General features: G+C 39.3%; 1 long non-coding RNA gene across 1 annotated transcript; it reads right to left on the reverse strand.

The window, feature by feature from the left end:
* Nucleotides 1–22899: 22899 nt before the first annotated feature.
* LOC149256917 (uncharacterized) lies at nucleotides 22900–23478 on the reverse strand. Its single transcript, XR_016245885.1, has 2 exons — nucleotides 23185–23478; nucleotides 22900–23083 (listed from the first exon to the last, which is right to left on the reverse strand). It is a non-coding gene; the product is annotated as an uncharacterized LOC149256917 (long non-coding RNA).
* Between the last annotated feature and the right edge of the window lie 2868 nt (nucleotides 23479–26346).

Below are 26346 nucleotides of genomic sequence, written 5' to 3' on the forward strand. Positions count from 1 at the left end.
TGACTGCTCCACTGTCAGGGTTTGATGCATCTCACCTTCTACACTCGAAGGGTACGATGCATACTGAAAAGGCCTTCTGTGGGGTGCGATGAGCGAGGATGGACAAATTTCTGAGACATTTTGCTAAGTGGATGCTCGTGGAATCTTCCAGAAACTTCTCATATGACACTTGCTTCTCCGAATTCGCCCAGGGATGAGTAAGAGATCCAAGAAATCTCCAAGTGGAACCAAGAACAACAAGTGGAATGACACTAATCAAAAACCCAGAGATGACTCACACCCTTGCAGACATCTATAAATGGATCCCTCATCTGAGAGATCTAGAGGCTGGAATTTTGTAATTTGTAAGGAAGTGCTGATAGTTTGTCTTTGAGAAAGAAGATTGTATTGTTGGGTGATCTTGCTTTTCATGAGGTGAAGAGGGCTTTGATGCTGGGAGGATGATGCTAGATCAGACAGCTGGGTTGTAATTCTCCCTTCTACTATTAATAAAGTTCTTTGAGTTTTCCTCCATAAAATCATGTATTTGTGAATGTTGTTGTTTGTGAATGCCATTGTATGATCAATGTATTTCTGATTCTGCATTTTTTATGATATAATAGATCAAGATGCTTTGATGGTGTTTTGTTACTTTGTCTCTACAGATATTCGTTGAGCGGGATAAGTAGGAGAAGAGGTGCAAGATCTATCAAGGGAGAGAGGAATCAAGCAAGGAGTCAAGCGGAAGATCCAGGTTGGTATCTTTTTCTCCTCTCTTATCTATCATACATAAAGGAAATCGCAAATTGCTTTGATTGTTTGTTTCTAGGATAGCTGCCAATCCTAGTGGGACTAGCAGATCGAAAAGACACTAGTCTTCCCGAAAAAAAATGGCGACTCCGCTGGGGATCGAATATTTTGTTTGTTTTCTGTTGATTGTTTATTTTATAAACTATAGACGGAGCCTGAAGTTAGCCAGATAGCCTTCGAACCGCTTTTGCTCTGCAATTGCGAAGTAGATGAATGCTGCTTCAGTCAATCTCCGGTTTAGTTTATGATTTGAACATCTGACTTACAAACATCCTAGATGCCCTGTTGGTAGCTCAATAACCTCCCAAGATCATACCCTTGTACTTTGTTCTTTACTGTTCATAATAGCTCAGCCTAAATCACTGAACTCAGCTGCAAATTTGAGCAAAAACCCACCTCAGTTTCGTTCCCTGGCCCATCGCACTGTCTATCACTGGAAGCCAGTATGCATCGCACCTCTTGTGTGTAGTAGGTGAGATGCATCCCTGTTTCTGTGAAGCACAGGTGCGATGACTGAGTAATCCTATTTCTTTCCTTGAAATTTTGGTTTTTTGTCCTTGTTTTCAGCTCTCTTTAGTTGTTTTGCTGCTTATGAACAGTATCTCATTGTTGAAGCCTCCTTGATTTACATAGTTCAGCCTCCATTGGTTAGGATTAGTAAATGTTTTTATGTATTTTTCCATCATTTGCAATCCTTAGTCAAAAAGTTGCTTAAATTGAACTGTCGTTTTGGTGCAAAAAAGTGTCGTAACTGTCGTTTTGTATCAAAAAGTGAAGTGTCGTTGAGTCTTCCTTCCTTGGATAGTCGATTGAACTTTTTGTCATGTATTTGATTTGATTTGTTGATATTTGAAGTGTCAAAAGCATCTTCTATTCGAAATTGAAAAGTGTCATTTAAGTCTTCCTTTCATTTTGAAAAAGAAATTGTCGAAATGTCGCTTTGAAGAAAATATTTCAGATCTATACTCAGTTTTCCTTTTTGGCATTTCTCACATTAAGGGAATGAAAAACAAATACATGCATTTGCATTTGCATTTAGACTGTGTGCAAAAATTGATCTAAGAAAAGTGCATTTAGTGCGTGCTCTTTTCTTTCTATTTGAAAGAATCGTAATCTTGTTTTCTTAGTAGCTAGGATTTTCATTGCTAAGAATAAACAACGATTGTTTATCATTTTAGATTGCATATTTAGGAATTTTACATATACATCATGCGTAAACCTTGAAAGAAAAACTTCTAAGCAAGATCAACTCTAAAATAAATTTCAATGAACTTAACAACACTTTGGAACCTAACGCAACACATCTAGAGGTCTAGGCTAGAGACGTGTTTCGGCGTCGTAAAATCTAGTAACTATCGTTTTCATCGAAGGTTGGGTGATTCCTCCTCTTTGATACGACAAGTGCTAGCACGGACTTGTGCTCCCCGTACCGTCAAGTATATATTGGGAGACCACAATAGGCTTATATCTTTTATCCATAGGAAGCCGTGTCTGCCGCCCTATCGATCGCAATGCACTGAACACAGCATTCGGGAAGATTGACTGCCATACATAAGTCCTTGGTAATTTCTCTATAATTTATCACCAAGGTGTATTTTGCAGTTTTGCGATTGGTTTGGTAAAACCTCTGTCTAGATTTCTAGAGTAGTCACTTTTGTTCCTTTTTGACTCCTTAAAAAAAAGGTCCATCTGAGCACTTGTCACTTCAGGCTCATTAAAAATCGAAGGGGACTAGACTCATCTTTAGCTTTTTCTTGACTCTTAAAAATTGAAAAAATAAAGTTGTGTCAAAGCGTCTTTAAAATTTATTAAATTCGGAATAACATTCATGTTCCTTCGTTGATCTTAGGTTGAGTTAATGGAGTCTACCAATCATGGAATCCGTCTTGAGGGGATTCCTAGCCCTTTTACATCTTGGGGAAATATCGGTGCACCTCATATGGCCACATTGTCTCTGTTAGGTCTGACTATTGGTCTGCCAGTGTGGCTATTATCAACCTCTGTGGTTCAAAATAATGTGATTCCTCAGCAATCGAATTAGCATCCAGTTGATACTGAATTTGACCCTTCACCTTCCTCCTTGTTTGTTTCTCCCTCCCCTTCTTCATCTTCGCTTGGTGAAAATAGTGATGCTAGTAACCAAGTGTCTGAGAAGAAGAAGAAAGGAAAGGAGAAGAAGAAGAAGAAGTCAGTTAAGCAAGGGGGCAACAATGAATCATCTGGTGAAAATCCGCACACTAAATCTCCAAAATATCCTTGTCTAATTTGTGAAGGAAACCATTTTCATCGAGATTTTCCTTGCATTCCGTGGATCTTGAGAGAATGGTCTCCCTGTTCGCACCGTCCGATGTCATCAACCTCTGGTGATCATGTTGACAGCACACCATCAACTAGTGAAAATGAAATTCCTAGGTAGAAAGGAAAGGTCAGAACTCCATGTGGATTATGTGAAGGGGATCATCGTCTTCCCCGTTGTCCTTTTTTGGATGAGGCCAAAAGAGTCTTGCATAACCGTCCTGCTTCACCGCAGTGACTTCCACCTGGATACAAGAAACTTTCCCCTAGTCCTTTACTAGTTGAAAATCTGACTAACTTAACTGAACCGTTGGTCGAAACACCTATCGTTGAAAGTAAATCTTCTAAGTCCACACCGGACCAAAGTCAATAGGTCGAGATGGCAGTCAACCCAGTCTTGCCTTCAGAAGATCCACCTTCAGATGATATCATTCCCAAAGAGAGTGAGAACAATACTGTTCAAATTCTTTTTGTCAATTCAGAGTCCACTGAACTTGGGGGCAACCCCCCAGTTCCCGCTACTCAAGGGGTCATTTCACCCGTTTATTCGGTACCCCCTCCAAGCGGTCTAGTTCCTTCGATTGGAATCAACTAGCAAGACCTCGCCTTCCATCTAAGGTACCATTCCGAATCATAGTACAAGTTTACAAAATGATCGTGTCTAGCACTATCATAGATGAAGGGGCTTCAGTGAGTATCATTTCCTCAACTGCCTAGAAAGCGCTTGGTTCGCCATCGCTTATGCATGTTACACAAAATTTGTCAGGCTTTAATAAAGGAACCAGTCGACCGCTAGGGATCCTTCTGAAGTTACCGATAACTTTGAAAAGGAAACCCGTTCACTTGAACGTGATGGTAGTCCAAGGACCGTTAGATTAAAATCTACTCCTTGGATGTGACTATGTTTATAGCATGGAAGCTATTGTTTCCACACTCTTTCGAGTAATGTGTTTCCTGCATGAAAAAAAAATTGTCCAGCTTGTCAACCAGCTTTCATTTCCCAGTTCAAACACAGCTTCAAGTCAAACATCATCCCTAAATGGTCTCTTTGCATCAAGAGTGTCTCTTCAACCTTCATTCCATCCACCTGATTGCGGCGAGTAGTCCGGTGAATGTAATGAAGCTTAGGGGGCATGCACCCTTGTCTATTTTGAGACGAACCCAGCTGAAAAGATAAATTTTTCCTTGATTGCGGCGAGTAGTCCGGTGAAAAAATGGGTTTCCCTATAGGTTATGTGATTGGTCTGAAACACCATTCACTTTTTTCTGCGCTTCGGACAAAGCCAAGGAAGTGTTCTTGTCTAACCGCTGACAAAAACGATCCTACTTAACCGCAGTGACTTCCATGTGGTTACCTAGAGACTCTCCTTTTCTTGATACCTGGGGGCATGCAAACCTTTTTTTGCAAGCGAAAAACGACCAATTTCATTTTTTAGCTTTTTAGATTTTTAGTTTCAACTTCTTAGGTTAGGTGATTGGTCTGGCAATGTCTGCACTGCAGATGGACCAAAGGAAGGGTTTTGTCTAAGCGGCTGATAAAACCATCCTACCTAACCTCAGTAGTTCCTTAGCTTTTTAGTGTTTTTAGCTTTGTAGTTTGGTCGTTTCTAGCCTACATAAAAAGGCATTGAGCATATGTTATCGTAGAGTTCAAGCTCACTAAAAAATGAACCTACCAATGAGGGACATATTTTGACCACTATAATGAGCATACTTTCCGCAAGGTTCAAGCTCATTAAAAAATGAACCCGCACTCTCATGAGCAATGTTATCGCATGGTTCAAGCTCGTTAAAAAATAAACCTACCACTAAGCATGGTTTCTCCTGGTTCAAGCTCATTAAAAAATAAATCCACCCTTGGTAAATAACCTTTGTGATTGCCATCATATCAACCTTTTGAGCCTTGGTTGTGTTCCTGCCATCACCTCCATTCTTTTGGCTGATCATACGCTTCCACTTGATTTTTTACCTTCTTGAGGAACAGCTACGACGAGTGGTCCTATTAGCCACCCTCTTCACATCACCATGTTTTGAGAAGTTCCAAGCTCACCCAGAACCAGTTACTACCTTAAAACACCACTCGTTCTTGAAAAATGAGTCCCCTTTAAACTCTTTTCAGACTCGTTAAATATGAAAAGATTGTTGAGCTATTGGCCTTTCCAGCTCGTTAAATTAAGGGGAAGTGCCATCCCTCCTGTACATTTTAATCTTTTTCAAACTTGAGGGATTATCTCATGAAAACGTTCGAGTGCTTGATTTTTTTGACTCGCTAAAGTGATCGAAAATCCATCCCTTTGTATTATTTTATCCTTTTTCGGACTTAAGGGATTATGCTACGAAAAAGAACCACTGGAGTTCCCTTTTCGTCACTTTTCAAACTCTCTAAACATGAAAAGGACTGAGTTTTCTTTGTCGTTAAACTCGTTAAAACAATAGCGTCAAACTTGTCCACTTAGACGAGAACGAGTTTCACTGTCGCTAGACTCACTAAAACATAGCAACAGGTTTGCCCGAAGGGAAAATTACAGAACAAGCATATGTTATCCTCCTCAAGCTTGACAAAACTAAAGAGGTATTGGTCAGCAATGACTGGGGAAAAAGGGAAGAAAACTTGAAGAATTTTATTGATAGCATGTCGCTCTTGAACATGACACTTTCACTCCATTGCCTTGATTGAGTCGGATTAGGTTATTCCATTCACCAGTCGTATCACCATTAGTCCTCCATACCATCCATTTTTTGGGGTTAACGCTACCAATCCATCTCAGTGTTGCCGATATGTTCAAGATAAGTAATTCAGAGAATTCACCATCCAGTTAATGCTTCACCCACTGCAATACCTTCAACCTCCATTTTTCATGACCGCCATTCCTGAACCTTGTATCGTCAATCGTTTTCACCTCCAAAAAATCATTCAATTCATTTCGTGTCGTAGATGTGGGATACATTAAGGCCCTCCTACGATGGGTCACTTCTTGTCGACATCAACTCATTATCCAAGAAGTTGACTTAGAAACAACCCTTTCAGTACTTTGAAGCTTGCATGCCTCAATGGCAAGTTTCTCACTTACGGCGACAGGTTTACATTAATGGCCTTCGGCCGAGAGATTTTGCGTGGTGTTCAACATCGGATCATTTATACACACCATGTGAATTGTACTGTAGTACCTTGAGGGTCATTATCATTATCGGTGATTCCTCTCACGCCTGTTAACAACTTACATTATTGGCCGATAATCAGGCGATGTCTTTCCATATTCGACTTCAGAACATCTTTTCACATGGATCGACTTGTACATCGGACGAAGATTGAACGAGTTTTGAAGACCCTGGATCTAGTTTCATCCATCCAGGCTACAATATATTCAGGAATATAAAGACATCAAATGTACACAGAAGCTGCACAGATAGTCATCTAAACCAGGGAAGATGACTCTTCATATGAAGAATCACTGGTCTGCGACTGCAGACAATTATCTGTCCTATGTACATGAAAATGAACTTATAAAGCTGAGCGTGGGAATGCCCGCCTCAGCTAGATCATGAAAATAAAATGATGATGATGTATTGTATTGTATCTTATACAGGTCACCTTCCAGTTCGAATACTTCAGATCCTCATGATAAAGCATTTCACCTGACATCAAAAGATTTACGACTTCATGCTTTAGGGGGCAATTGTTATAGACATATTTGGGAACTGCAACCCCAATATTATATGTCAATAAACCAAGGGCTCTTTAACCCCTAAAAGTGTTGTTTCATACCCTAAAGGATCATGGTCAACTAATTAAATCATTCCCTGAAATTTCCACCTGAAAAACCACTCAGAACTGGCCAAAACTGGACCATACTAATTGCTCCACTGTCAGGGTGCGATGCATCTCACCTTCTACACTCAATGGGTGTGATGCATACTAAAAAGGCCTTCTGTGGGGTGCAATGAGCGAGTGCTAAGTGGATGCTCATGGAATCTTCCAGAAACTTCTCATATGACACTTGCCTCTCTGAATTCGCCCAGGGATGAGTAAGAGATCCAAGAAATCTCCAAGTGGAACCAAGAACAACAAGTGGAATGACACTAATCAAAAACCCAGAGATGACTCACACCCTTGCAGACATCTATAAATGGATCCCTCATCTGAGAGATCTAGAGGTTGGAATTTTGTAATTTGTAAGGAAGTGCTGATAGTTTGTCTTTGAGAAAGAGCATTGTATTGTTGGGTGATCTTGCTTTTCATGAGGTGAAGAGGGCTTTGATGCTGGGAGGATGATGCTGGATCAGACAGCTGGGTTGTAATTCTCCCTTCTACTATTAATAAAGTTCTTTGAGTTCTCCCCCATACAATCATGTATTTGTAAATTCCATTGTATGATCAATGTATTTCTGATTATGAATTGTTTATGATATAATAGACCGAGATGCTTTGATGGTGTTTTGTTACTCTGTCTCTACAGGTATTCGTTGAGCGGGATAAGTAGGAGAAGAGGTGCAAGCTCTATCAAGGGAGAGAAGAATCAAGCAAGGAGTCAAGCGGAAGATCTAGGTTGGTCTCTTTTGCTCCTCTCTTATCTATCATACATAAAGGAAATCTCAAATTGCTTTGATTGTTTGTTTCTAGGATAACTGCCAATCCTAGTGGGACTAGCAGATCGAAAAGACACTAGTTTTCCTGGAAACACATATGTAGGATAGTTAACTACTTCAGAATTAAATGTCTCAGAATGATAACATATGGGTTTACCGTGCTATGTCAACACTGCTCCCATGGCATAGTCACTGGCATTTGTTTGGGTCTCAAATGGTCTTTGAAGATCAGACAATGCTAGTACAGGTGTTGTACTAATCTTTTCTTTCAAGATGTCGAAGGCTTTCTGCTGTTTCCCTTCCCACTGAAACACCTTGTTCAATCCTGTTAAAGCATGTAAGGGAGCTGCAATTAAGGAAAAGTTAGAAATGAACTTCCTCCAATATTGTGCTGCTCCTAAGAAGCTTCTAACTTTTGTAGCAGATTTGGGTTTAGGCTAGTTTACAGTGACTGCCACCTTAGAGGGATCTATCTTCAATTCACCACCCCCTACTATATGTCCCAAATAATTTAGAGATGTTTTGCCAAATTCACATTTTGAGAGTTTAGCATGAAGTTTTTCTCTTTTCAAAACATCTAGTCTCTGCTTAACATGCTTTAAATGTTCTTCCCACGTTTTGCTAAATATCATAATGTCATCCAGATACACAATAAAAAAATCATCAAGAAAAGGTCTGAGTACATCATTCATTTTTCTCATTGAAAGTAGCAGGAGCATTAGTTAAGCCAAAAGGTATAACCAACCACTCATACAATCCCTACTTTGTTTTGAAAGCAGTCTTTCATGCATCTTGTTCTGCAACTCTGACCTGATGGTATCCACTATGCAAGTCTAGCTTGGAAAAATAAACAACTTATTTCAATTGATCTAACAGATCATCTATGCGAGGAAGGGGATAAAGATTTTTTATTGTTATCTTATTCAGTGCTCGGTAATCAATGCACATTATCCACGAGCCATCTTTATTTCTCACCAAAATGATTGGTGACCCACATGGTGATGTGTTACGTCTGATGAACCCTTGCTCAAGCAAATCCTGCACCTACTTCTTGATTTCAGTATTCTCTAAAGCAGACAACCTTTTATACCTGTGGCTGCAATGGTTGTTTCATCTCCTGAGTCTGACCCCAAATATTTTTGAATAGTTTCAACAATGTTCTTCTTCTTGCCCTCAAACTTTTCAGGTCTCAGCTCTGGATGCAGAATCCAACAATGCTCATCATCATGCCCATCCCTTTTACATTGAGTGCATGAAGCCTTTCTTTTATGTGTAGTGTTAGTTTTCCTTGCTTTCCATTTTTGCTTTTTTTTCTCCTTATTCTTGCTTGCAGTGGGTTGGGATGATCCCACAACTTCTGGATTTCCATTCTTTCCTCTAGTTTCTAGATGAGTAGCTTGTATAGATACCTCATCTATACTAGTGGGATTAAAAATGAGGATAGTGTGCCTCATGTAGTTGTGTAGACCACCAATTTACTTCAACAGAGTCTCAGGTGAGTCTAATGAGATTCCTAGAATCAATGCTCTCTTTCTAAATTCTTGAGTGTACCCTTGCACACTTTTCCCTTTCAACTGTCGAAGAGTTTGCCAGCTCATCATGGCTTGTTGCATGTAGGACAAAGGATAGAACTATTTTTTGATTATAGACACAAATTCACTCCAGACAAAGATAGTCTTACCATGTCTCTTCAGGTCAACTTGGGTCCTACCTTCCCACCAAACCAAGGCAATGCCTCCAAGGCGTAGGCTTGCTAGTTGAATCTTGCTCTTGTCTGAATCAATATTCTACACTCTGCAATAAACATCAATTTGTCTAATCCAATTGCCCAACTTTTCTACATTCAACTCTCCATCATATATAGGTAAATCAAATTTAACATCTAGTTTGACAAAAAATGCTTTCTATTTGTGTTCAGCGCTATTAGGAGGTGTGAGAAAGCTTTCTTCTTTCCCTTTGCCTTTCGAATGGTCATGGAAGTGAGACTCATCTTCTCCTTTTTCTTGTTTGAAGACATCATGAATCTTCATCCTTATGTTTTCTAAAGTCCCTATACATTTCTTCTACCATGGACTTTATGGCTAGGAAACTATCTATAAATTGAGGGTCTAGCCCCATAGAACCTTCTTCTGACATTGTCTTCTGAGGGTAGACTCTCCCAATTTCAATATTAGTTTCAACCAACTCTCCTTCTCCTAATTTGAGCTTTGATCTAGTTAGCATTCAACAGCTAAACCAACACAATCTTGTCTAACCTTATCAGCCTAAAGCTCTGATACCACTTGATCTGAAAATCACTCTTGAGGGACCTCAGTTAAATAATTAATGAATGAAGGTATTACAGACTCACATGCTAGTGTGTGTCTATGTTATTTTAGGCAATGGATCGATCAGATTGCAAAATACACAAACACTGGAATATGGAAAACGGTAAGAGAAACACAGTAAGAAAATAAAAGAACACAACAATTAATAAGGAGTTCACCTTATCCTCCAGGGCTACGTCTCTAGTCCAGCTCTCAATGGTGGCCTTCTTTATTGCGTCTTTAAAGCAGAGATTTACAATGAGGATCTCAACTTGAGTCTCCTGAAACAAAGGATGCTTGGTAGGGTGGTTCTTGGATTCACCAAGCTACTAGAGTGCACAGACTCTTTTCCTTTCCAAGTCTTGACCTCTCTAGTCTTTAATGGGAGGATCCCAATGTGGTGCTCAATTCCTGACAGATCCTCTCAGGGATTGCTTGAACCTCTCAAGCTTTTTGTCTGCTCGATGCTGCCTTAGGTCAGCTCAGCTCTCTATTTTCTGCTTCTTACTTCACTGTCTTTTCTTCATTCTCACTCTCTCTGTCTTCGTCCTTCTCTTCTCTCTTGTTCTGTTCTATGTCTGTTCATGGCTTAAAGCCAATCTGTCTTTGATTGTTCACTTCCTCTTCCGACCCTTCGGATCGCCTGCTGTTGTTCGTTTGGAGTTCCTTGCCTCTGCGTCATTGCCAACGGTTCAATAATTTAGTTACAATGTGGAATGACTCATCCGCCAACTCAACAATCAAATTGGACTTCAAACTCTTATATGTTACAGCTTAATTCGCATGTCAAATCTGGTTTCTCATCGGACACAATCTCCACCGTTAGATCTGGAGCCCCCAGATCCTACGTTGTTCGCTCATTTCGCGTGGTTGACTTGCTCGATCATTAGCGTGCGATGAGACGCAGTTTTATCTCTCATCCATTGGACACGCGTCGTGCACTAAATGGAATCGTTCATTTTCAGCCAAATCCGCTTACTGCCCAAAGGTGCCCCCGATATACCGCTGGTTTTGGAGCGCAGGACTTGCCTTTCACCTTAGCGCTTTCCTCGCGGTTTCCTGGCTTCCATGCGACCGAGTGCTTCGGGGCTTTTCCTTCTCGAGGGGTTTTGCTAAGCGCTAATCGCGCATCAAAAATGGCCTCTGTTTCCCGATCCGGGCTTCCCAGTTGCCAGTGTTGCCTCTTACACGGTCTTCATGGGCCTCGGTCAACGTGCTTTGACCGAGGTCCTCGTCATTCCTTGCTCGCTGCAAACTGGCACTGTCTAGAGGTCTTCCTGATCGCTTTTGACTCACAAGTTCGAAGTCTGTCCTGTTTTGATACAGTCATGGAACTTTGATAACATTCATGGATCCAATTCGGATCAAGGCCCTATAAATTACAAGTGGTTTTCCAGCGACCAACACTTGCCATTTTGAGAACTGAGTTGTTGCGCTATCAACCATGTATGGACCTTTCAAACTCTGAGGCTTTGAGAACAAGTTCAGTGTTTGAAACATTGCTGAAGGAGATGCAGGACCTCCTGACTAGAATGATGTCAGCACCCGAGGAAGCCATGGACACAGGAGTACTACCAGTTGAGGAAGTCGCGGAGGAAATTGTGGAAGTGGAAGCCCCAAAGAGCATTGGAATAATCGTTGAGGTCCCTAGATCACCGTGAACACCGAGACCCAAGAAGGATAAACAGGCCATGATCTCGGTGCGCGTCTCACCCCGAAATCCACTGAGGACCAAGCTCACATTGCAGGAAAATGGGAAGGCTATTAATTTGGAGACCGACGAGGAGGAAGAGTTTGAAGAAATCCTAGTGGAGGAGGAGGATGTAGAGATGGAAGTCGAAATCCAGGGTGCGGACCCTATCACCAGGCTGTCAGAATATGTTCCTCCATGAGAGGGTAAAGCCAAGGCTCCAAAGGATATAGATGAGAGCAAGAGCTTTCTACAAACCCCGCTGCTCCCTGACGATATTATTTTTGAGGGACCACACTTGGGATAGGTTCCTGTGTTGAAATTTGAAGATTGGGATCTCGCAGACCATGAGAAGTTCCCGCATTTAGGGACTTCAAAGCTAATGCACCAAAAGATAGGCACGCTGGCTGGAATGATTGAATTGGAGCCACACAAATGACTCAGAGGTGACGAGAAAGTAGGGTTTCTAAACCTGCTCTGGGTGTCACATTACCATCATGCCCCAGTGATTGTTTTCGTCATCAGGAAGCTTCTCTACTTGGTGCATGATGGGTGCTTGTGGCTAGAGGAGCCCATCCCCATCATAGACCATCTGATTCACTGGATTACATGGCTCCCTTGCTCACAGGAGGATCCAACAAACATTTCATAGGGAAAAGGTGGCGAGTTTTCCCTCGCAAAGGCAATGACAAAGAAGTTTAAGTTGGAGAAGAAGAAGCAAGGGTATGCCATCTCCAGCATCAACAACCCTGTAGTCAAGGTCGCGACACAGATATTGGCAGGGGAGGTGATGCGGAAGTTCCACATGGATGAGGTGCGCACGCCAGTGGTTGCACTAGTGGCAAAATGCGTAGAGGGAGTCCAGTACAACTGGGAAAACTATCTATGCAATGAGTTCCTTGCAAACTACCACGAGGTACAGGAGCAGGGAAAAACGTTTCATTACGGATGGCTCCTGTTGTTGATCATACTGGTGGCATGGGAGCTACCCAAAGATAGCCAGTTCCCTTCAGTCGTGCCAGACTTTCCAGAGGCAGTGAAGTACGCTCCGCTGTGGGCGACCAACGATGCGCAGAGGATAAGGGAGAGAAAGATATTTTTGATATTCATGGATATGAACATTTGGATGGGGATCAATCGCAAGTTGCGGTTATCGCCCACCATCTACAACAGTTTGCAGAGCTTTACAAAGTTCAAAGTAGATTTCCACCATGTCCTCATTAGGGTGTGGAAGGACCCTACAAAGACGTAGCATGATTTACCGTATTTGGCGACTGAAAAAGTGATATTCACAGTGCTTGAGTCTTGGCCGCCGAAGTGGTGCGCTCCATCTGACTCTGCGGTGGAAGCATAGAAGACCATTGTGCAACGCAAGAAGGAAGAGACAAAACTTCAGATGGCGCAGCTGGCAGAAAAGTGTAGGAAAGAAGAAGCAGTGACAAAGGCCCAGGTAACGTGCAACGCTGCAAAGTTGGCGGAGCAGCAGACAAAGAGCACGAAGGACAGAAGTCACCCTTGCCCGAACTGGAGACAGACACAGAACAAGGTGCCGCAAACCTGTAGAAGATGTCCACCCAACTCAAACATCTGCAACCACGAGAACAGGTAGGGCCACGAAAGAAAAAAAAGGCCTCGAAGACATCTTTCGACCCTATCACCCTCACTAAAGGGGATTTGCATGATACCGACGAAACGGTGAGGGATGTCACTGCAAAGGCCCTCTAGCAGTTTGAGGAACAACACCAGTTGGTATTGGGGGCTATCCGAACACAAATACAGGAGTTTTAGATGTGCACTCCATAGGCTGGCACAGTGTCCACCGGCCTCGCAGTCGTCACTTCAGTTGCCGAGGAAGTGTTGTGCGCCAAGATGACCAACACAACAATGCTACCAGATGGAGCATTCATTACAGAGAATGAGGCCAACAAGCCTATGGTTAGCAGTTTGAAAGGGGTCAGATTAAACATGGGTGCGCTCCCTCGGGAGACGCTTTATCTCTTACAGGATGGAATCACAGTAGAACTTCTGGCGAGGGAGAGTCACACTCTACAGGTAATGAGCGAGCAGTGCATCAACATCTAGCAGTTGAGCCTACAGCGCAAACGAGGCATTGGAGCAGAACAAACATATAATGCAAGTTATGGAGGAATCCTGCCAAATGGTCCCGGAGTTGGCCATTCAAGTAGAGGAACCAGTGGAGGCATGTGTCTGTAAGTTAGCCACAGGGGTGCGTAACACAAGATTAGAAATGGCCAAGGTTCAGCTAGAGTTGAACCTGCAGATCGCAGAACTGCAGTTGAATGCTCAGCCTTCAACTCCGCCAGAGGTCAAAGAACAACGTACCACCACGGTCAAAATAGCAATGACGGAAGTTGACAGTGTAGTGACAGACTACATGAAGTTGTTTGAACAGTCATTCGAGGTCCTAACCACCCTGCAGGAGGACCTGAATGTGGAGAACCTAGAGACAAAGGCGTGCGAGCCGCAACAGAAATACGATGAGGTAAAATGGACTGCGAAGACAGTTTCCCTTACACAAAGGATTGGACAGCGGCAGCAAGAAAAGGCGCTAAAGGAACAGGTGGATGCCACTCGGCATAATGAGACAGTCTTGAAAGCGCGCCTACAGCCATGGATCGACGAAGCTTATACAATTACAGCCTCCATTGAAGCAAAGCTCGTGCAACTGCAAGAAACACAGGAGAGGATTCAGGCCAGCAGTTCAATAACAACGGTCACCGAACAATGCGTGGAGGAAGTCCAGCAGACAGTCGCTCAGTGCGCTACCGAACTGCAGTAATCCAAACAGAGCTGGGAGTTCTTCGAGCTAAGATCTTCACACATGCAAAGTGATTCGAGGGCGAGTCACGATGTTTGTGTTGGGGGCCTGTTGGGTGCGAGATCCCCCAAGGGTAGTTTTGGGGCTTAAAGCCCAGATTTTGGTCCAATTTTGTAGTTCCAATATAAAGACTCCGCATTTTGTGGGTGCGGAGCGCATAGTTGTTAAAGAGTCATAGGGTTGTCCACCTTTATTTTGATAATGTAATGTCGATTGCAGAAGATCTACCCATGATATGCGGACCATGGAATTGTATAAATAGAGCTAAGCTCTAATTAGTTTGATAAGTAAAACAACATCAAGAAGATATGATGTATGAGAGATAACTCTAAGTAAAATTCTAAAAGTTTTGGGTCGTAGAGTAGGAAGAGGCTCTGCAACTGAGTGCGTAGAGGCCTAGTAGTCCACAACTGAGTGCGCAGACCCCTGCAGCTGAGTGCGCATGGCGAGTCGAGTGTGTAATCTAGAAGTATTAATAAAGAGAAGTTTTCTATCATTTCTGCGTATTTATTTCCTGTTTATGCATCTGTTATATCGAGTATGAAATTCACTTCTAATAATTGTATGATGCGTGATGTGTATAATTGTATTGGTTAATTGAATGCAAGTAAGAACATATTTTTACGTGAAGCTAAGTAAGTTCTGTTAATAAGATAAGTAAGATACTTAGCGTCGCTTGAGGAAATATCACAATTCGCTTCCCTAGCAGCGTGAAAGGACTTCATCCCCTGGTTAGGACTGCGCGAAAGCTGGTTGTACAGTTCGCGAGGGTACTGAAGGGTAGAATAGAGCACAAAGCGACCTGTGCGAAAGCAGGTATAGTTGGAATAAACCAACATCAAAACCATCTCAAGGTTGCAGAAACTTGGTTCTGGCATCCCCCCATATTGCTTCGAATGAGACTTGAGTTCGCGCTCTGCGGGCTGATGCCGAAAGGGCCAGTAGTGTAGATATTTGTTTGGCTACCTAACGCTGAACCTAGGTCAAGCCCCCATAAGCCAACAAACAACATGCAAAAATAAGTAGGAACATGATGATAAACTCATTTGAAATCTGTTTACCCATAATTTAAGAAGGCAATTTCTTTCTGAGAATCATTTTTAACAAAAGCTTAATGAAATTTTATAATAAGAAAAAAAAACTATGGCCCAATTGGAAGATAAGCATAGATTTATTGTCCTTGTGTTGGCTGTAAAATAGATCATAAGCTTCAGATGAGTTGCTTAAGTAGTGGTCAACTATTACAATACAATTTTGGGTGTTGGAACTGAAAACCTTGTATGAGGCCACCAATAAACATCATCAAGACTAATGGTAGCATAAACAAGACCTGCAAAATAAAGTGAAGAAAAATTTGAAAGGAGAAAAGGAAAAGGGGGTTTAGATCATTCCTGAAATATGATCAGAAAGAAAACAAAACAATGTAAAAGGAAGAAAGTAACATAAACAAATGAACAAGAAGGAATGGAAGGGCCCTATTGGAAGGTTATTGTACACAAGGGGAAACCTATTAGAATGAAGGACCACAAAGAAGGTACGACCAACCTCAAGCTATTGCAAATGTGGCAAAAGCTACATGTGGCAAGGAAGATTTTTGAAGAATTGAATAAAAGAAAACATAGAACCAAAAAAGTTGACGCTTAGTAAATTCGTTGACCAATCACTTTCTATACCCCAGAACCACCTGCTATAGATAGCTTTCTTTCTTATTATGATAAAGTCTAAATGTGTTCTTAAACAAGAAACGAATGATTAACATTGAAAAGAAGAAATGGCAACAGGAATTGAGGCTAGTTATCCATGTAATGAAAATTTGTCAACTAGATTGAATGGGTTGAATACATGTCCATATTTTACATGTTATTTAACAAGGATCTTATGATGCAAGTTATGATGAACTAGAACTAGAACTAGTGGGAGGAACTAGAACTGAATTGAACTTAGAACTTAACTAGATGTTTAACTGAATGGGAGGATGATCTGAAGACCTATAAAAGAAACACTCTAGTTCGCGGAAGGTGACACATGCATGCACCCTCTACCAAACATCAGCCTATATTTCTATCCAACTGCACCCTCATTACCCCTATTCACTTGATCTAATTTGATATATGAGGTCAATAATTATTCAAAACTTTACAAATTGATAATATGCTTTCCCAATTTAAGAAAAAGGAATGGCCTCTCTTATATATGTAGACAAGATACAAATAAGAGTTGTAGTTGAAATGAATATTTACATGACTAGAAACTTCAACTATAAGTGACATGAGGAAAAAATTTGTTATGGTGCCAAGTTGTGATCAAGAGTGCTTCAGGGGGTCTCAAGTGGGAGCCTTGGTCAAATTAAATACCATGCTTGGTTTGGCCAATGATAACTCCTTGATGGCTAGAAATCCATTTCTGGAGAAGTGCATCCTTACAGAAAAAATAATTAGATAATGAATGTTAAGAGGGATAGGTTGTAGTGGGAGGAACTAGAACTGAACTGAACTTAAAACTTAACTAGATGTTTAACTGAATGGGAGGCTGATCTGAATACCTACAAAAAAAACACTTTAGTTCACTGAAGGTGACACATGCATGCACCCTCTACCAAACACCGACTTATATTTCTATCCAACTTCACCCTCATTACCGAAGAACAGACCTAGAACAGACATAGAAGACATTAATGCAAGTCCACTTGGTGAGATAATGGGGGCCATGAATGAATTCAATTGCGATAACAAAAAGGAGTCTAAACAAATTAATTCAAACAACAATAAATACGGAATCTTCTCATGGTATCTTAACTGTAAAGACAAGTTATCAAAACAAAAAAACAATATTTTAAGTAGTCAAACTGAACAAGAGGCACTGTTGGGAAATTCATAAAAAAACCAATCAATACAGTCATGGTCTTTTAAGTGTAAAGACAAGTTAGCAAAACAACAATCACTGATAATTTTGACATACAACAAAATGATTCTGTATATTTGATTTTTAAAGGATACTAACATACATGTTGATAATTTCCTGTAACAAAGCAGAAGTATTTTTGCCTTGTATGAAAGCATAATTTATAAATATTCTTATCTAAATGCATGCAATAATTTTACAGGTTGTTGCATCTATGGAAAAAGGTAGTTATGTTGCTCTTACAAGGAGAAGTGGCAGGAGAGTGACAAGTGGTGCGTAGCTGCGATGCACATCGTCTGATGAGGATAGGAAAAGTAATGTCAATGTCAACAATGCCCCAAGGAACGTTGTTGAGGATGACCATGCGACTAAAGCTGATGTTATCACAACATTAGCCACAAAACCAACATCAACAACAACCCAAGGGGAAAGTTCAACTAAGAAGATCAGTGCTATAAGAGGATGGAAAAAAGAAGAAATGTTAGTTGCGATTGACGACATAGAATTTAATGGATACTCAGTTCGGGCATCTGCAAAAAAAATTGGTATTCCTCCCTCATCAATACATTATTGGATAAATGGAATTACTCATAAAGAACGTAGAGGGCCTCTTACAGTTATCACTGAGGATGAGGAGGCCAAGTTGGTTGAGTGGTGTAAAGATATGGCCCAATTGGGACATGGGCCAGAGTTGATACAACTCATATCCACAGTTGCTCAAATCTGTCAAGGGAGGCCAATGCCATTTAAAGATTGGTTTCCTGGTAAATCATGGTGGTTTGGGTTTAAAAAAAGGCATCCAGAACTTTTATTGCGTACCGTTGAGGGCCTTGACAGAGACATAGCATTAAATTTGTTCCCTGCAGTTGTGCAGAAGTTCTATGACACACTTTCTAATGCTTACGATAAACATTCTTATGGAGCATACCATATATGGAACTGTGATGAAAAAAGTTTATAGGGAGGGAGGAATTGTGGCATGCGGGTAATTGCTAAGAGAGGGAACCAAAATGTGCCAAATATTTTGACTAAGAGTAGAGAGTGGATAACTATTTTATGTTGTGTCAATGCAATTGGTACTTCGATACCAGGATTTTATCTATTCAAAGGTAAAAATCAACTAAAAAAATATATACAGAACTGTAAACCAGGTGCATGCATAGCTGCACATCCCCATGCATGGATGACTAAAGAACTATTTTTAAGTTGGATTTTTCACTTTCTTACATCGGTACCGGGTGACGTCTTGCCTAATAAGAGACACCTATTGATATTAGATGGCCATGGGAGCCACATGGCTATAAAAACAATTGAGGAAGCAAACAATTTAGGCATCGACCTATTGACATTACGCACTCATACCACTCACAGATTGCAACCCCTTGATGTTAGTGTGTTTGGCCCTTTCAAGAACTATTTCAAGTCGGAGTGTGCTGCATGGATGGAAAAGAATACAGGGTTTCAGGTGAACAGGTTCTAGCTATCAGAGCTTGCAAGTAAAGCTTTTAAAAGGGCTCTAACACCATCAAATATCAAGGCTGGGTTTAGGAAGACAAGAATCTGGGCACTGAACTATGATGCTCTTATGCATGATACTGGTTGTAGCTAGGCGTTTCATGTGGATGGCCAGGAAGAAGGGAATGCCCAAATAGGTGTTGAAGTGCAAGAATTAGATGACCAAGATGATGTAGTTGCAGCTGGTAATATGATTTCCCTCTTTCGAGGACACTTATATGATGAAGATGATGAAACTGTATGTGAAACACAGTATATACATGAACAAATTTGCAGTAATATGGAGATCGTTCCACCAACTCAAGAACATGAAACCCCTGTTGTTGATATTGTTAATGACATTGTTGAACATGCGGTTGACAATGAGAATTTGACATTTCCAAGCCAAGTAACCCCACCGTCATGGCTAGCAGAAGCAATGATTAATATGAATGCACATAGTGTCTCAACAACCAATGAACAAAGCATGAACATGCACTCACAACCAACGAAATTGAACAATGAAATTGTTCATTTTTTGTGGACAACAGAGCAATGGAAGAAGATGAAGCACATAATGAGGCATCAAATGAAGATAATGATATCGTTCAATCAGTTCCATCAGATACTGAAAGGGAAGTACCAAGAAATGACATGCAGATGGGAGGGGTGGAGAAGATACTTGGTCGGTTCCTAAAGCTACCAATAAAGAGAGTACCAATGAAAAAAAGCAAGGTACACCAGGTAGTCTTCGTTTGGGTCGAAGCTCACAGTTACTCACCTCCGAGGACTATATAAACCTATTAGTTGAGTCTGAAAAAAATAAATTTGAAATGTAGGAATTAAAACAGAAAAAGAAGGATCTAGTCAAGGAGAAGAAAGCGGAAAGGATTGTTGCAGCGCAACGTCGAGAAAATGAAAGGCTTGAAAGAGATAAAGCAAGGCAAGTTAAAGACCAAAAAAAAATGACAAGACAGGAAAAGGAATCAAGAAAAACACAATAAATGCTTGAAAAGGAACAAGGGATGATCAATATGGTTGACAATGATGCAAGCATAGTTGATGAAACCAAGGTTATTTCAAACTCATTGGACTCCATTGCAGATAATACACCATTATTCCAAGATCTCATAAACATTCAAGTGCCTCACTATCAAACTAAGGGTTTACCCACTTCCCTTATTCCTACAAGAGGAAGTGTCAGTTCTATGTATGATCATTACACACCTCCACTTAATGCAGGGGTCGGTAGTGCAAATGTGAGGTATGGGTACTCAATACCTCTGTGGTTGGAAGTTGCAAATTGGACTCAATCATATGGCATCAATCAACCATTTCCTAATCAACCCTTTTTAGGTAGGCCAACCACCCTGGCTCAAGAAGATAACTCGGGGAGTTTTGGCACTCAAGATTCTCAAGGCCATAAAGAATAGGGGTGTCATATGTTTTTGGTTGTAACCACATTATGATGTGGATTTTGGATGGATTGTATCTTTTTCTTGTCACAGAAACATTTTGGCTTACAACCTAGGTTGTTTTATTTCATAGTGTGTGCAACATTGTAACCAAAATCCATTTTAGAAGGAACATCTATAGTCTATTATAATGTAGACATCTTACTTGAGAATGCAAATGGGATTTTCTATTATGCATCTACACACCAAATGATTTACACAAGTGAAACAATGACAACATTTTTAGTTTACATTTCATGAGATTGTAGCAATACTTCATGATGAAACAACAGATAATGCACATAATACCTATAATTAAAACATAATACAAATGGGAAATACAACTAATGCACCCAACCAACCTCTGAGAAATCTATTGATTGATTAACTAAGATACAAATGTAGATTACTTTATGATAAAAGAGACGCATGGCTACAATAAACATTGTAGAAACATTGCTTAGTAAAAATCAATAAGTGAGATAACAATACCAAAATTTCACATTTGCAAGCACAAAGACAATTATAAACACGTTGCAACATAGAATTTAGCATGTCCAGAGCAATAACCATCTAAGATAAAATCATGGAGAGATCTAGTAGAAAAATTGCATTTTGGACCAAGGGACATGGCATATCTTGGAACAGAGAGAAGCGAGCAGCAACAAGTATTATCATAGACCTTACAGGGATTTCCTTGCACGAGAAGGAAGATAATTGTCTACTTGCATCCCTTTCATTTTCCACTACACATTTTGAACTCTCCATATGTTGTCTGGTTGCACACAACATTATGAAAGGAGTCTATTGAATCCTTGTATTTTTTGTGAACTATCAAGAGTTCACTATGAAGCTCGTTGCAGTGCATAAAACCAAAATTAACATAGATTACATTCCTTAGGCCAAAGTTCCAATTTGATCATATTTAAGAAATTAAAAAGGAGATTTACTGGATATAAATATAAGGGTGAAAAGCAGCGCAGTTCTTGATGAATCATTGCACTGGAACTGTGGAACAAATGGAAGTAAATCTCAATAATTGATGTGTATAAATGTACAACCATGAAAGAGAAGAAAATCAGAATAATTTGTGTATAAATTTACAATTATGAGTGAGTCAATGAATCAATCACGCAACTGAAACCCAAATTTACATCTTATTACATTCACACTGCCAAGAATGTGATGGACACGACATATAACAGCAGCATGCTAAATCACAAATTGCAAGGACCAAAATCAAAGAATAAACCCCATTGTGACAGCATGCCACCTCTGAAGGGTTTTTAATGCCAGCCGCTCACACCTAAGGTCAATTTCAGCATACAAACAAACAATTTCAGCGTACACACTGACCTACAAAAACAAGACCTTCCAAATTTACATCTATCAAAGTCTCTTAAAAACTTTCTACATCATGATTAACATATACCCATTTTAGATTACACTGGAAGTTCAAATTTGGTTGACCCATCAAAGTCTGTCATAAAATTTATGCACCATGCTTAACACATACCCATTTAGTTACAACATAAGCTCAAATTTGACTAAACCCATGAAACGCTTGTGTTAATTTCGACACAATAATCTTATCTGCAAATTATTTAACATAATTTTTAATTTGAATGATAAGAACTAAGCTGCAGGTTATTGTAATCTCAAAAGTGTTTTTTATTCTAGAAAAATTATAAATATTTAAATAAAATAATATAAACTAGCTAGCATAAATTTAATTTGACAAAATAAAAAACGTCCAAGATTAATCTTAATCGAGTCTCAAATAATATTGATAACATGATAAAACAACCTAATTGACAATGATGTGTTGATTGACACCGAATGATTTTCCACATCACGTTATTAAACCCTAAACCCTAATTGTTGATGTTGTTTTGATTTCGACTCAAGATCTTCCCCACGACATGAACGAGCATGTAATCTTTTGATTATTCATTTATCCCTTAAATAACATGGCTTATTTCATTATTTGTTTATTCCTTAAATAGCGGGATTTCATTATTTGTTTATTCCTTAAATCGCAGGACTTCTTCCATTAGTGACCTTCATTTCCAATAGTGAGAACTATCAGTTCCCTCGACCACCTTGGAAGAATGTAACTAATTCCACATTGGAAATATCTGAAGACATATAACAACAACATGCTAAATCACAAATTGCAAGGACCAAAATCAAAGAATAAACCCCATTGTGACAGCAGGCCACCTCTGAAGGGTTCTTAATGGCAGCCGGTCACACCTAAGGTCAATTTCAGCATACAAACTGACAATTTCAGCATACAAACTGACCTCCAAAAACAATACCTTCCAAATTTACATCTTATTGCATTCACACTACCAAGAATGTGATGGACATGACCAAAATCGAAGAATAAACCCCATTGTGACAGCAGGCCACCTCTGAAGGGTTCTTAATGGCAATCACTCACACCTAAGGTCAATTTTAGCATACAAACTGACCTCCAAGAGAAACAATAACAAAAAACGAGAGAAAAACCCTAAACCTGCAAAACTCCAAGAGCAAAAATAACAAAAATTCCAACAGGGAGGTGAGGTGTTGAAAAACACAGAAGGTGAGGTGTTGAAAAACACAGTGGTGTAATGGCTCGTAGGATTTTTCCTACCAGATAGACGTAGAAGCCGTGTCCAAGCTTCTTCCATGTCAAAACCTTCTCCAAAGCTCGCCAGACGTTCTCCAGAGCTTGCCAAACCTGCAACCAACTTGGAAAACATGAAAAAATAGGAAATTAAGCAATGGCATAAATATTAAAGACAATGTGAAACAAAAATAATCAAAACCCTATAAATTTACCTTCAACCTCGAACTGGATAGAGATTGGCACTGGCTCCTTCCCAAACAACAAACCTCGTGAATGAAACAACCACCAAGGTATGTGTAAAACCTCGGCGCTCCATAACAAAAAACAGTTGTAGGTGGAATGAAACAAGAACAGTGGAAAACATGTACAGATAACGAGCGTGTGCAAGCAGTTAAGCATGGTTAACAATGGCAAACAGGCCGCACAGGAAATGGAGTCCTCCCACGCCACCATCGGCGGAGTGCTTTGCCCAAACACTGGACTCGAACATAAATACACAAAACAGAGCAAACATCGCGGCAAACAGATGGAAGAAGGCAGAAGAAAGGGTTAAAATTAGGGTTATAAACCTTGACACCCAGCAAAACACTTGCGGCAACACGTCGGGCAGGTGTCATACAAACGCCTGTGGGAGCCACGTGCCGATAGCTGAGGTGGAGGGGAGGGCGCACAGATAATGACATCCCTCCCTTATGCATATTTTCCTCGATTTTATTGTGCAACATTTACCTTTAATGGTATGCATTAACCACAAGCAACTGTGAGTTTATGCAAATCTTCTCGTTGCGCATTTTTCTACATCAAAATGAGAAATCAATCGATGCTAATTGAAATAATTGTTTGTAGATTCTATTTATGTTGACGATTGCGTTATGTACGATATGGACGAGCTATTTGGTTAAGTTAGAAAAAAAAGTATTAAGTTATAAAACTTTGTCTTTTTTAGGAAACTCTATTTAATATTTATAAAGAACATAGGAAAAATTCTGTAGCGGCATTGGGATTAGTTCAAACAGTTCCCAGATGTCCAAGCTACACCTTCCCAATAGTGGCAAATGGAAATTAAAACAGTTTTATATTATACAAAGACGACTGTAGCAAATAGAAACATAAATAAGGTTACTTCTTATTCACAATAACATTTACAACTCGGTAAAAGCAATATATAGTATGCGATAATGTAAAACTCTGACACTCTCACTGTCCGTATAAGACTGAAACAGGAGTTGTTCTAACAAGAAAACAATGATAATAAGACATCTGGGCATCCTACTATGAATCAAATATTAGCAATCTAGACATCCTACTATGAATCAAATATTAGGCGTTATTTAAGAATATTAAAAAACAAGAAATTCCCAGAAAGAAAATTTAACAAGGAACCATTCGGTTATCACAGTTTATAAATAATCATCATATAATAGAGGTAAACGTATCAACCAAAATCTGTAATGCATTCGCGGCATGGTCGACTCCCTAAGACACTCCATGAGACCAGGTAAAAACCAGTGAAGCCATTATCATGACACCAACAGAGAGCGGCAACAAAACCTGAGTCGTTTGGGGAGAATGGAGTTCCCGCAGAGGGTTCGCCGACCAATGCTACCAAGAAAACCAATGTGGCGAGGAAGAGGCTCGCATCTGACCAAGAGCTTATGTGCAGCAGTGGCTTCATCCTCTCGGCAATGGTGGCTAACAAGGTACGTAATTGTAACTAACAATACCGGACCTATCACTTAACCGAATTATAACTAACAATAGTAATTTTACTCTGATGGTTGACATTGTTTCCATCGTTGTTTCCATCGTCTAACACGAAAATCAAAGGTTCACAATACTACATGTGGCATAGGAGGGACTTCTTTTCAAAAGGGAATGCCTTACAGCCTAATTATCATATTTCAAAATAAATAAATAGAATTCGATGGTTTACATCGTTGCAAATATATAAGTTGTCTGATTTTAAAATAAAAAAATTTGATGGTATGCATATTATGTAGAATTAAATGTTGCTTAATAGTGTAGATTTTGTTCACCCATTGTCAATATCCATGGTGTTTCTCCAGGAATATTCAAATACACTGTGTTTTATAAATATATAAGCTATTAAATTTTACAATAAATTAAATTTAGAAAATATATTTTTTACTTTCCTCAAGTCTTATGCTTTATAAGTAAAGGAGTTTGTTCTTATGCTTTAGAATTTTGTTAAATCTAGATGTTTCCTAGATTGGTGTGCATTTGAGAAATTCTCTTAACCAAATGATTGTCCAAATAGTTTTTATTAATAGATATATGTGATTAGTAAATTCAATTTGGTATCAGAGCCTAGCCTAGGTCAACTCCCTCACAAGAGGTCCCAATGGCATAGGAAGAATAGTCTTGTGTGGTGAAATTTTTATTTGTCCATCATTTTTATTATAAAGCTGATCACATATAATTATTATAGGCTTTGGAGTTTTTAGTTACAATTTGGTGTTTTTTTTAATTAAATTTTGTTATAATGCAGTTTTCATTTTACATATCTAGTGGGGTTTTCATTTTATATATGGATTCAACATTTTGAAAAAGAATCCTTGGGGCACTTTGATTTTGGAGAATAAATATGGAATTGACTAGCAAATTTCTCATCACTGGTGATTTCCCGTCAACATTCTTTGTTAAAATAATCAAAAACAGGCACTTTGAGTTGCAATAATTGTCAAATTTGATGGTTGTTTTAGATTTGAAATCCCTAGCTTAGTGGAGAGTTGATAACTCGAACTTCTGATTCCAAAAAGTCCTTGTTCAATCCTAAGAAATTAGACCTAAAATTTTGCCAAACACACCCTCCAAAACATATAACAAATAAATTAAGCCTTTTAATGACATCAAGAATGAAACTAAAAATAATAGATGAATTTATTTTATTTAAATGATAATACAAGGTGTGCCTATATGGTTGAGTCCATTTAATAAATGATAGTAAAAGTATTCATATTTATGGTTGAATCCTTTTACTAAATGATAAGACAAAGCATTCATATTTATGGTTGAATCTGTTTACTAAATGATAAGACAATTAGTATGTAAAATAATAGATGTTTTTTTTATTTAAATGATAATACAAGGTGTAACTATATGGTTGAATTCATTTAATAAATGATAGTAAAAGTATTCATATTTATGGTTGAATAAATGATAGTAAAAGTATTCATATTTATTGTTGAATCTGTTTGCTAAATAATAAGACAATTAGTATGTAAGGAAATTATTCATATTTATAATAGTTGAATCCCTTTACTAAATGATAAGATAGATATTTTGGAATTCTTTTAGATATTTTTTGGTTAAATTTGTTGAGAATTTGGTAGAGATTTCTTGGAATCTAAAAC

Source organism: Pinus tabuliformis, chromosome 6 (genome assembly GCF_031772625.1).
Source record: "Pinus tabuliformis cultivar Carrire ecotype Pingquan chromosome 6, CPIR1, whole genome shotgun sequence".
Taxonomy (NCBI): domain Eukaryota; kingdom Viridiplantae; phylum Streptophyta; class Pinopsida; order Pinales; family Pinaceae; genus Pinus; species Pinus tabuliformis.